Below are 13,935 nucleotides of genomic sequence, written 5' to 3'. Positions count from 1 at the left end.
ATTTATTTTGCTTTGAGGAACTTTACAGTTGACAAAATATTTGTTCAATATTTTTCAATACTGGGGAAAATAAATATGCATCTATCTGCTCTAATATTCTGTTTATTTTGTCGAGACCTTTTCATCCTTGGTAGTTTTCGAAATTCTCAACATATTATTTTACTATTTTTGAGATTATTGATACATCGGTGGTGATTCTAGTTCCTTTATTCAGTTTCGTGTTGGAACATCTTTCAAAGCTGAATAAAAGGTAGAAACAAAATGAGAAAAAGCACTAATGTGAATCAGAAGCTTTTGAGCGCTTGTTAGGTATTATTAAATAATTTTTTCTGCTTGAGGTTCGATGACGCTATAAATATTTTACTTAATGAGATTCAACAACCGCCGATGGCTTCATCAAGTTCAAAGTTGCACTCAGCATGCATAAAGCTGGGAGGCTGTGAGATTCAATCAAGCAGAGAGTTTGTTGCGATAATTTTGTTGATCAACCACTACCGCCCCCATGGTCTTGCCATGGAGCGATTTGCGGCAGTCGACCATTTCCGATGGATCTAGTTTCAAGTGATTTTTTATTGCCTGGTCTCCACAAATAAAACAGGTAGGTAGAAAGGCACAGAGCAATGAGAGAATAATAAGCCGACTTGAAACGGGCCTTGAACGAATGCAGAACGACTCTATAATTTGGTGTGTAGTATAGAAGATTGGGTTTTGAAAGTTGAACCGAGAATTTCCGAACGGCAGCGTAGATCGCCGAGCTGCGGACTAACAGTAGTCCGACTGTTTGTGACAGTGTACCGAACTATGTTACACACTCCACGTTACGTTTTGTGTTTACGTTTGTGTATACTCGGCAAGACGCGTTATTCGTTTTGTTTTTAAACTACGTAAACGTCAAAAAATTTTCAAAACACCGTCACCGCAACCCCTTCTGCGCACTTCTAGGTCACCCTCGTGACTATTTCGAACTGATAAGTGATTCTATTTTGAACTTTTTTCCCAGTTTTTCACGTTGTGTTCGCTGAAAATTTGGTGTAGCTGTTTTACAACAATTTTTTTTCAAATGGTTTCATCCGATTCTTATTTGAAACTCCACGAAAAGGTGAGTTTAGTTTATTTCATACAATTTTTAATGCTGTGCAATGGTTTTTAAATTAAAGACTTGAACCTGTAGATAAATGTTAGTGTTATTACAATTTTAAATTGAAAATTCATCTTCTAACGGGTTTTTAAAAGTTTTCAAATCCTTCAATGATGAGACTGTTGGGGCGGTTTTAAAATGCTTGGATTTTTGGGCACCACACATGCATAACATCCATCATCCACCACAGTGGCGTATCTCCAGAAGGAACATCCCTTAATCGCCCGCCAAATCTCGATACTTTAACGGAACTAGTGAACTACCAAAAAAGTAAATTAATAGTGAAGCTATTAATCATATAAATTACAATAACATCTCCGAAATTTCCCACTCAACGTGAGAAACAAATAATGACGTTTAATGCAATCTAGAATATAATTGCTTTAAATGTATTATAAAACCTATTCTCATTCTCGTGTAAACATTAGATTAATTTGTACGAAATCCTCTTGAATGATGTAGGTCATTTTTAAACGGTCTTAACCATTGTGGTATTGAGTCGATTTATATTTAGATCATTATTGTTGAGCTTAATACTTTTCCTATTGAAACTATTAGAAGTCAATTTGATGAATCGTGATTTCAGCATGGTAACATAATACCCGATAACTCAGTGATCGAACAGTTCCCTCTTGAGCATAAATAATGAAACTGGCGTACTTAATACGATTTGGCTTAAGAAATTGATCACGTTCTTCAGGTAGTTGAAAGCTCTATTAAGCTTCAATATTCTCGATTACAAAAAAAGATTAAATCAATTTTAATTCTGCCGACGAGAGAAAAAAATTCTGATTACTAACTACATTGTAGGCAATGGGTTATCTTGAGACTCGAGAGATCTTGCTGAATACAGCCACCTCCAAAGATACGAAGGCGTTTATTACGTCTATGAAGCAACAAATTCGGTAGGATCAGTTTCATTATCCAGATAATGAGTATCGTTTAAAGTTGACAATGGTGTAATTGAAAAAAAATGCACACAAGCCATGCTGATGAATCTCGCTTCATTTTGAGATCCGCTTGTATATATTTTAAACGAGCCATGTGATGATCGAATGACAAACGGCTAAAACAATACAAGTGTTTCTAGGAAAAGCTTGGTGCCTTATTAGGATCATCCCTGTACAGCAACAAATAGCCTGCTCCAGTCAACCAATCGGAGAAAAAACAAATAGAACTGAAAGGCAAGCGAAAGACAACGATTCTGCTGTTTTACTTGTTAGTAATGTCAGCCATTAAGTTGGATTTTGACGTTATTTCATTGTGTTAATGAGTTCAGTTTTTTTTCTTGGAACGTTTGCGGATTGATTTATGGTGGCCCAAGTTTTTAGCCAAGAACGAAAAATAAAAGGCGAGTTCTATAGAATATGATGTGGCCGTGAGATAAATCATTTCTTCAGGTAGTTCTAGGAAGGGTGACACAATGCGTATTGTTGCCGGAGGAAGCCATCTTAACTAGAACATAGCTGCTGCTGGGCCGTCTTATATTTAGTCGTCAAAAACTTCACATCACAAGTTTTAATGATACAAGAATGCTTAGAGGATTACCAAAGGAAATGTTTGTGAAATATTTTATATCCCATTAAGTTAACTGACGAGATATTATACACTTAAGTCCTCAACCTTGTTTTCCGTTATTCTTTTGATGGACCACGTTGTTTGGCCTTTTATTCAATAAAGCAATGAAAATTCCATTCTAATCAGTATCGAGGGCTTTCAGAGTGAAATTGAATATTTTTGTTGGTGCAAAAATATATTTCAGCACTGTATTTTTTATAGATCAAGTGAAATAAATTTTTTAATCTTTCACAAATTGAATTTTATATTAGATATGATTAAGGCAGATAACTGTATGTAAAAATACGTGAATTATTCAGATATTCAATTAAAAATGGAAATCATAATCATTTCATTATAACGTTCATAAAAAATTCAAAATTTACCCTCACTTATATAATGAGACGTCTCGGATTGTACGAGCTTTCATATATTAAATACAACGATGTAGGTTTTGAAACTCAGGTAATTCATTCAGAATTCCGAAGAGAGTTTTCAAAATTACGAGAAATTTGCGGTAGAAATATTGTATTAATTTAAATTAAATTTAAATTATTGTATTCATATTCTAGATTTGAAATATAGGGTTTTTTTTCGAGATATATAACTTTAAATTGGCATTACTGTTCAAGATGGCGACCGATTTAACAGCTGTCAAGTGATTTATTCTCAGTTTGGTTTGGTAATTCATCATGAATAGACTCACGTCTGAACAACGCTTGCAATAGTGCAATTTTATTTCGAACATAATGGTTCTCTGCGGAATACGTATCCCGATTTTAATAAGCGAATTTTGTTTAGCGATGAAGCGCACTTCTGGTTGAATGGCTACGTCAACAAGCAAAACTGCCGGATTTGGAGTGAAGCTAATCCTCAAGTGTATGTCGAAACACCGTTACATCCAGAAAAACTGACTGTTTGGTGTGTTTTATGGGCTGGTGGAATCATTGGTCCGTACTTTTCAAAAACGATGATGGCCAGAACGTTACAGTCAATGGTGATCGGTATAGAGCCATGATTACTAACTTTTCATTCCTGAATTGAACAACCATGATGTCCAGGAGCTGTGGTTCCAGCAAGACGGCGCAACATGTCACACAGCTCGTGACACAATCGATTTATTGAAAGACACGTTTGGTGACCGCCTAATTTCACGTTTTGGACCTGTGAATTGGCCTCCAAGATCTTGTGATTTAACACCGCTAGACTACTTTCTGTGGGGCTATGTAAAGTCATTGGTCTATGCGGATAAGCCACAAACCCTTGACCATTTGGAAGACAATATTCGCCGTGTTATTGCCGATATACGGCCACAAATTTTGAAAAAGGCATCGAAAATTGGACGTCCAAATTGGACTACATCCGAGCCAGCCGTGGCGGTCATATGCCAGAAATCATATTTAAAATATAATGCCACAAGATTATCTTGCGGATAAATGTAATTCATGTCAATCGAATAATCCATCGTTGTTTTATTGCAATTTAAAGTTCTATAGTTCTAAAAAAAACACCCTTTATGTATATTCAATATAAAGGTTACCATGGAAAGCACTGTACGAATGACTTATTCGATTTCTGAATTCTAGATATTTAAAATGTCAAAATAAACATTAGCAATTGAAGAAATAATTCTTCTGAAATTATAATCAGACCAAATTAAAGAACGAAGGGTTAACTGATAGCGAACTAGTCCATAACTTTCAGCTCTATTCGTCAAAGAAACAATATTTGCTGAAATCATTTCAATTCCGAGAGTATTCCGACATTTTTACGACACCTTAATTCGTGCAGATAAGGAATAAACCAATTGGTACTTCATTAAGAGATAATAATGATAAGTTAGGAAGTATCTGCCAAGTTTTCAAAGTCAGCTTTATCGCGTCTTAATCTTTCTTTATGTGGCAAAGTAAATACTTCATCACCGATTGAAATGACTTACGTACAGGGCAACTTGTATACGCAAATCCTACCTTTAAAACTCTTACATCAAATAAGAATTCTCTGGAATACTAAATAGGTAGGTATATCTGTCTATATGCACACCACATGACGTAAGTGTGTTTGTGCATATTAAACGTCTCGAAAGTCTTATATAAACTAATGATATCTCCATACAACACACATTTCAACTCGTTGTTCTTGTAGATAGTAAGGTTTCTTTCACCTCAGTTAATATGTAACCTGTCTTTGCTCCTTTCGTGCTTGAATGATTATTAAGTGCAGTTATTATCTTGTTTTAATTTCACCCTTGACATGACGCCCTTTTTAAGGATTGTATGTCTTCGTAACAGAAACCATCTAAAAACCGGAAATTTTGATGATGCATCCTCAGGTGTTCGCGTATTGTCCTATTTCGTAGAGCTTCTTTTCAAATTAATTATAATTAGTCTTTCAAGCCAGGGCTCGAAGAGAATTTAACAGGCCAATTGAAAAGTCCCCGGTCTATCAGAGTAAAACACATTTTTTTGGCAAAATTCGATTTTATTATTCAACATAGTTGCCTTCGAGGGCGATACAGCGATTATAGCGATCTTCCAACTTTTCGATGCCATTTTTGTAGTATGATTTGTCTTTCCATTCAAAATAAGCCTCAGTTTCGGCGATTACTTCTTCATTGGCGCTAAATTTCTTTCCAGCGAGTATTCTTTTGAGGTCTGAGAACAGAAAAAAGTCGCTGGGGGCCAGATCTGGCGAATACGGTGGATGCAGAAGCAATTCGAAGCCCAATTTATGGAATTTTGCCATTGTTTTCATTGATTTGTGACACGGCGCATTGTCTTGATGAAACAGCACCTTTTTTTATTCAAATGGGCCCGTTTTTTAACGATTTCATTCCCTAAACGATCCAATAACGCGATTTTATAATCGCTGCTGATGATCTGGCCCTTTTGGATATTCGTGAATGATATGATGTACAAGTTCAGATGATATCTTCACAATGTCTACTACCTCGATCAACTCCACTTTACGATCATTCAAAATTATTTTGTGTCTTTTTTTTATTTTTCGTCGGTGACAGCCTATTTTGGTCGTCAAGTGTGTTCGCTGTCTTCGGTGCTCATTTCACCACGTTTAAACATAGCATATCAATCAATGATGGTTGATTTTCCTGGTGCAGACCCCGGAAACTCTTTATCAAGTCAAAATTTTGCTTCAACTGTATTTTTTCCCATCAAAAAGCAATATTTCATCAGCACACGAAATCTTTTTTCAAATAACAAAAGTAGCTAAACTCACAACGCAATATCTCACAAACTAATGGTCGGACTGCTGTCGAATTTTGACACGTATCCTTTGAAGGTTGGTACTAATCAAAAATCATATGGATTTAATAATAGCACAGCCATATGTGCATCAGACTGGGAACTTTTCAGTTAACCTTATAATAACCTACGAAAAAAAAAACTCGGCTATACTTTTTTGGAAAGAAATGTTGGTGAAGTTCGATGGAATCTTGCTTCGATCGGTAAAAGCATAAATGTTTCACTCCAACTTTCGGGACGAATTTGATTTATATCACTTATGCTTATCGTGCGCTTTGTAATTTGTAAATAAAATCTGTTCAACAACTGGCAAATGAAATCGATAAAGATAGTATTTCGTACGAAAGTACTTGTGAAATAAAAATATTTACACGGACATAGCTCCGATAATTGTGTCCAGTTCAATCCAAAATGCATTTTCTTACGAATGAAATGATTCATCTGTTAGAAGTCGTGAATCATATTTGCCTGTAGTAATCGTGGTACTGAATGGAAGAATCGTATTTCTAGTTGGTGTGATGTATCTAACGATGATCATTTCATCCATAACGATCGATTTCCTAGCTTCATTCATTATCGATTTCTTCAAAAGTAAAGTCGTTACTCTCACATCTCGGAAATATTGCTTGGGCTACTGATCTGACCTCTACCGTAAGTATCACGCTTTTGTAATGCTCCGTCTACCTGTATGCCTCACAATAAATGATAGTAGGCTTGCAGAAGGGGTTACGCATAACCTGTGTAATAATATTGCAAGAAATATATGGAGCGATTCTTGTACCCAACTACCCAACGTAGGCTCTCAAGACAAATGCCACTTGATGACAATGAAATCAACTGCAATTTCTTTCTTTCATTATCTTCTGTTCCTTTCGTCACTTATATTCATGCCAAATTATTCGCCTCGCAATCTTAATCGTATATGGTATTACTATAATTTCGTGAAAATACATCGGAGAATATATCATTACCCTGAATGTTCTTTCGAATTTGAGGACACCTTGAGAATTCAGACCACCAATTTTCATTTTTCTTACAGGGTATTACTACGTTAAAAAATCAACATTCGAAATTCAATGAAACATTTAATCATTGAAACAAATTAAATGACAGACCACGCTCAAAGTGAGAATAAAGAACTGTAATATTGCTTGGCGACAAAAATATTTTCGGCAATCTCTGTGCTGGAATTGACTACAATTCCAAATTACCGTTTTTTTCTGTTTTGAATGTAAACTAACAGGCCAATTGAAAAGTCCCCGGTCTACCATAGTAAAACACTTTTTTTTTTGCAAAATTCGATTTTATTATTCAATATATTTGCCTTCGAGGACGATACAGCGATTATAGCGATCTTCCAACTTTTCGATATCATTTTTCTCGTACGATTGGTCTGAGAACAGGAAAAAGTCGCTGGGGGCCAGATCTGGCGAAAAAGGTGGATGCTGAAGCAATTCGAAGGCCAATTCATGCAATTTTGCCATTGTTTTCATTGATTTGTGACACGGCGCATTTTCTTGATGAAACAGCACCTTTTTTCTCTTCAAATGGGGCCGTTTTTTAAAGATTTTATCCTTTAAACGATCCAATAACGCTATATAATAATCGCTGTTGATGGTCTGGCCCTTTAAGAGGTAATCAATCATTATTATACTTTGCATATCCCAGAATACTGATGCCACAACCTTGCCAGCTGACTGTTGTGTTTTTCCTCGCTTTGGATTCGGTTCATCGTGTGCAGTCCACTCAGCTGACTGTCGATTGGACTCCGGAGTGAAATGATGAAGCCGTGTTTCATCCATTGTCACTTATCAACGCGAAAATTCAGGTTTATTGCACTTAAACAGCTTCAAACACTGCTCAGAATCATTAATACGTTGGCCCAATATGAAACGAGTTCAATAATATCTAAATTGAAATATTATTCTGTTATTCGTATCTCATCGTGAATTCGAATAAAATCTTCTGTTTATCTAAAGTGTAATCCTTAATATTTCAACGAGAAGATTTTGTGTTTTCACGTAACAATTCCAGAACTGATGATTTAGAAAATATTAATGTTATATAATTTCGAATTCGGAAAATATAATCCAGAATTCTAACACATCATGATATTTATTATGTAATGTTTTTTGCATAAGAACGTCACTGTTCCGTTCTTGTATAATATAGTCCAGAAATATATATTCTGGAGTTGAAACATTGTAGACGACAACTGCAATATCTCTGAATGGTGGCCTTCGTTGGACCCCAATTGGCTATATCGGATGATTAACGAAGGGATAACAACCCTAACAGAGGGGTGAGGAGAAAGCTGCTCATCAGAATATGGCGTGACAAGCCCTCCTCTTGAAAATATGGTTTATTTTGTAAGTTGATCGTTCCACAGATGATCCGTAAGGCAGGGCAGTGGTGTTCTGTATTGAAAACACACTGAAGAGTTTTTAACATGCCTGGGGTAGGATTCTGTAACTTTCGTTATCATAGCAAACGAAAGCGATAACGTTACGAAGCGAAGCTAAGCGGAGCGAATGCGGTATTCTGTAAGCGTCTTTTTCTTTATCGTTTCGTTATCTTTACGCTTTTAGTTTCGTTGTCGGAGCTTACCGACTTTACACGAAGGAACATTGGCAACGTTGCAAATAAGTAGATATTTGAGCTACTGTAGGATTCTGCAGGTTTTGACATATGAGGTACCTGAGATAATCTCTAATAAGAGCAATGAGATAAGAATCCCTTTTATGGACTCTAGCTGTAATGTCCTTTGAATAATCCACAGTATTTAACTTGAGTATTGTCAGAAATTATATTTTGATTTATGACTCTCATTGGAAGTTACTTAACAAAGGGTTTCATACCATTTTAAACTGTTTAGTTTATCATTAAGAATGAATAAGCTAATTGAATACAGCACCTGAATGCAAATATTGAGTATTACAAAGTCTTATTTGAGCACTGGAAGAAATTCGAAATGGAACCTCGTTCAATGGATTATAATTTAAAACCTTCATTCTTATTCCAGTTACAAAACCTACCCATACTACAAAATAAGTTCGGGGAGTCAACTAATAGTGTGTATAGGTATAAAAAAATATTCATCATGTTTTCAATGATTCTGATCATCGACGAGGAAATCTCAAGAAGAGTTCGTCTAACTCTTACAAGAGAGGAGAATAGATTTCTTCGAGATAGAAATGATCCATTTAACTTAACGGATGAGAGATTCATAGACGTTTTCCGTTTGTCGAAACATTTAGTTCACGTTCTATTCGATGAATTGAAACCATTTATGGATAATTATTGGAATTGGAGGAACACGAGAACGCCATTTGAACAGCGAATATTGATAACTCTGATAACTTGATATCACTCAATTAATGTGCAGTTGATTTGCAATTCTAATATATATTGTGAAGCAAAACATTCAAAATTATAACCTCGAAATCGAAATCATTCAAGTGTCATAATATGACGCTTAAGACTTGGTCACGTGGTAAAAGTAAACCAATCAAAAACGTCATCGGACTTTTCGTAATGACAACGAACCCTAAAATGTTTCGTTATCGTCATGAGGTCGTTCTTTGCTGCGGCAAACACGACTATTGCCGAATCCCTTTACAGAATACCGAACCGAGCAAAACTGTCGTTTCGTCACGTTTTCGCTTCGCTTTGCCGTTACAGAATCCCACCACTGTTATCTTTCGTTATCGGTTTTAGTAGAGGAGCACTCGAAAACCATAATTTTAAAATAGATGAATTGGAATTCAAAAGTTTAACGTTCAGTGTCTCTATAATATATTTGAAAGATTGCAATTGATTGAAATTTCGCTTGAATTTTGAAGTTCGTTTTATATATACACTCAGAATTTTAACTCCGTAGGTTTCGTGGAATAGTTAATATTGAGTAATTTTTTTACGATATTCTTTCTGAAATTTCTCTGGTTCTGGTGCCGTTACCAACACGAAATTTTGCAAGGATTTTCAAATTGTTATTATAACGGGTGTTTTTTTTCGAGGTATATAACTTTAAGTTGGCATTACTATTCAAGATGGCGACCGATTTAACAGCTGTCAAGTGATTTATTCTCAGTTTGGTTTGGCAATTCATCATGAATAGACTCACGCCTGAACAACGCTTGCAAATAGTGCAATTTTATTTCGAAAATAATGGTTCTGTGCGGAATACGCATCGCGCACTACGTCCATTTTATTAGGTTAGCGATGAAGCGCACTTCTGGTTGTAGGGCCACGTCAACAAACAAAACTGTCGCATTTGGAGTGAAGCTTATCCTCAAGTGTATGTCGAAACACCGTTACATCCAGAAAAACTGACTGTTTGGTGCGCTTTATGGGCTGGAGGAATCATTGGTCCGTACTTCTTCAAAAACGATGATGGCCATGACGTTACAGTCAATGGTGATCGGTATAGAGCCATGATTACTAACTTTTTCATTCCTGAATTGAACAACCATGATGTCCAGGAGCTGTGGTTCCAACAAGACGGCGCAACATGTCACACAGCTCGTGCCACAATCGATTTATTGAAAGACACGTTTGGTGACCGCCTAATTTCACGTTTTGGACCTGTGAATTGGCCTCCAAGATCTTGTGATTTAACACCGCTAGACTACTTTATGTGGGGCTATGCGGATAAGCCACAAACCCTTGACCATTTGGAAGACAACATTCGCCGTGTTATTGCCAATATACGGCCACAAATGTTGGAAAAAGTCATGGAAAATTGGACGTCCAGATTGGACTACATCCGAGCCAGCCGTGTCAGTCATATGCCAGAAATCATACTTAAAATGTAATGCCACAAGATTATCTTGCGGATAAATAAAATTCATGTCAATCGAATAATCCATCATTGTTTTATTGCAATTTGAAGTTCTATAGCTGTAAAAAAAACACCCTTTACATCGAAGTGCTAAATACTTTGAGTTTTGAAAAAAGGAAGGCAGTAGTTTTAACCACTATCAGTGAAAAACCACTGGAAATTCCCAATGATAGACAAATTGGACTGTAAATCTCTATGTTCAGTCACTATCTTACTCCAATGACTTGTTCAACATATTCAAAGGGTTCCGATAGACCTAGCCATAATTTTCCCTAAGCTATAATTGGTTAAAAAGCTCAAAAGAGCTTTGTGGACGTATAATCTCCTTAAGATTAAAACATCGTATACTCGCCACCTCACATAAGATATTACCACACTGAAATATCAAAGAAGTAATGTGGTAGGTATCATGGCCATTTGTCACCGAAAAAAACAACATGAAGATCGTATAAGTGTATCGTCATCTAGAATGGCTTTTTCTATGGGGAATTCTACCATTAAAATACGTTTAGGGATTGTTTCCTTTAAAGGTGAGTAACAGATACGTTTCTCTTTGTAAAAATCACTGAACAACCGAGTTTTTGACCGACACCTGCGTGTTGATGCTGGCGGCAGTCAACTGGACTAGATGATACTGATCTAAAGGTCGGTTCGCATCATGCCATTACTCCAACGGAACATGTTAGTATAATAGGCTACCGATCTAGAGAAAAAATTTCAAACATATCTTACGAAATTCTTGAGAGAATTTAAATTATCGAAAAATCCAATCGGTAAGCTGTGATGAATATATTAATCATTAGTTTTGGTGCATATTCTCCCAATATGTAGCAATGATTCATGAAGATTCGATAAACTCATATAAGCATAACGAAAAAGTAGGACTACAAGAAGCACCCTGTATCTCTGAGATAAAGCGTTTTCGGGTCCATGTTTTTGGAACTTATTCTTAAAATTATCCAAGGAATCTCCCAAAAAAACACAACAGTCAGCTGGCAAGGTTATGGCATCAGTATTCTGGGATGCGCAAGATATGATATTCATTGATAACCTCCAAAAGGGCCAGACCATCAACAGAGATTATTATATAGAGTTATTGGATCGTTTAAAGAATGAAATCGTTAAAAAACGGCTCCATTTGAAGAAAAAAGGTGCTGTTTCATCAAGACAATGCGCCGTGTCAACAATCAATGAAAACTATGGCAAAATTGCATGAATTGGGCTTCGAATTGGTTCTGCATCCACCGTATTCGCCAGATCTGGCCCCCAGCGACTTTTTCCTGTTCTCAGACCTCAAAAGAATGCTCGCTGGAAAGAAATTTAGCGCCAATGAAGAAGTAATCGCCGAAACTGAGGCCTATTTTGGAACGAAAGACAAATCGTACTACAAAAATGGTATCGAAAAGTTGGAAGATCGCTATAATCGCTGTATCGCTCTCAAAGGCAACTATGTTGAATAATAAAATCGAATTTTGCCAAAACAATGTGTTTAACTATGCTAGACCGAGGACTTTTCAATTGGCCTGTTACGTATCTTACCTTTTTTCCAAATTCTTATCTTATAGAGTAAAACACTTGATTTGCCCAGTTGATTCATAGATCTTCGGATGATGCCACGAAAGTTCTTGTCTTAGCTGCAGCTAGCCTTACCCATTGCAGTCCGCGTTGTTGAAGAAAGATCGAAGATAATTCTTTGAACCTATTTTTAAATGGACGACCAGTTCAACAACTAACGCAGGTGTCACATATTAAAGCCGTAAGACGACTTGAGATGTATTCATGAATTTCATTTTATTCTTGGACATGACCGATAGACAAGTTCTCCAAGTCTACAGGCCAATAGTTCATGTTTGTGATTGTGAAGAGAAAAAAAACACACAGTCGAACAGTTTTGACCGGTTCTTTGTAATTAAATATAAGTTGTCGATAAGAGATTGACGAATTAAGATTGACAAACGGACGAAATTCTAACTTCACATTCGATTTAATTAGGATAACTATTTATATTTCCTGAATACAAGAAACGATCTTTTTTAATGGGAGACATTATATGAATATAAAGTGCTTATTTTGATTTTTCTGATGTTTTATCGAAATAATGACTAACTTTCAACTCACCGAAGAACTGCCTTTGAATTTAAAAGTCCTTCAAATCCAAAGTTTTTTTCTTGAATACCGATTAAAAATCCATCTAGTGCTCGTTTTGTTAATTCAGTCAATTCTTTTATCATTCATTACTGCCTTCGAGAATCTAAAAAAAAGTATTGAGAAATAAAGTAAATGTCAAGGAATATTGAGATTTACATACTTTATATAATTTTTTGTTCGAAGTTTCAAATGCTTAAAGAAATTTAAATGATTATCAAAAAGTCAGTATTTATCTCCGTCCTTCTAGTATTCACTTCCAAAATTTCATTTAAATGAATTCATTCATTTCGGAGTCATGAGATTTTCTCAAAGACCCTCCAATATATGTAAAATCGAATTATTTCAGATACGCTATATACGTTATAAGCAAATAAAGATTCGAACAAACTTGGGCTCAGTTATTCAATAAAAAACAGGGTTGCATAAGAAAAGAAATCTGTTTGATCATTTAAATTCTTTCTGTACATACTGTATCGAAAATATCAGCGCTTGACCATAATACAGAGTTGCGTACAGGGAGCTATATTAGAAAAAAGACCTCTCGAATATTTTGCAGTATTTTGAAAGATTTCTTACGGAATCCAAAAGAACATTTACAAATTCCTACCGATTTTCTACCTGCTGCATTCCTTGTTACAATGGGTCTAACAAAAGAATTGTGACAACCCTTTACAACTACCTAATACTGAGGGTATCCAAGTTTCCTGAAAATACTTAAGACGGATTTAACACGATCTGTACAATGGCAATATTACTGAGCTTAGAATTTTTCTCTAACTTTAATGAATTCTTTAACACTGGAGTCTTAGGTCTGAGGTTCAACTACCTATTTTATATCGACTATTAAAAGCTAACTAGCTATTTGAAAATTGATGTTAACACAGGGATATCAAATATTAAATGATACCTTAATCATTTATGCGTGCTTTCATGTCCATTGCTCTATCAAATTATTCTAGTAATATCATGAATTTAACCACCGAAACTGA

At 35.7% G+C, this 13,935-nt stretch overlaps 1 protein-coding gene across 1 annotated transcript in view; it reads left to right on the top strand.

Annotated features, from left to right (window-relative positions):
• The first annotated feature begins 768 nt into the window (after positions 1-768).
• Positions 769-13,935, top strand: part of LOC123686532 (semaphorin-1A-like) — a 56,317-nt gene continuing 43,150 nt past the window's right edge. The window contains exon 1 of the mRNA XM_045626746.1: positions 769-1,099. The gene's annotated coding sequence lies outside the window, so the exon portion shown is untranslated. The remainder of the gene's footprint in view (positions 1,100-13,935) is intronic.

The sequence above is a fragment of the Harmonia axyridis genome, chromosome X (genome assembly GCF_914767665.1).
Source record: "Harmonia axyridis chromosome X, icHarAxyr1.1, whole genome shotgun sequence".
NCBI classification, from domain to species: Eukaryota; Metazoa; Arthropoda; class Insecta; order Coleoptera; family Coccinellidae; genus Harmonia; species Harmonia axyridis.
Note: the sequence above shows the minus strand (reverse complement) of the source record. Positions and strands in the feature narration are given on the sequence as shown.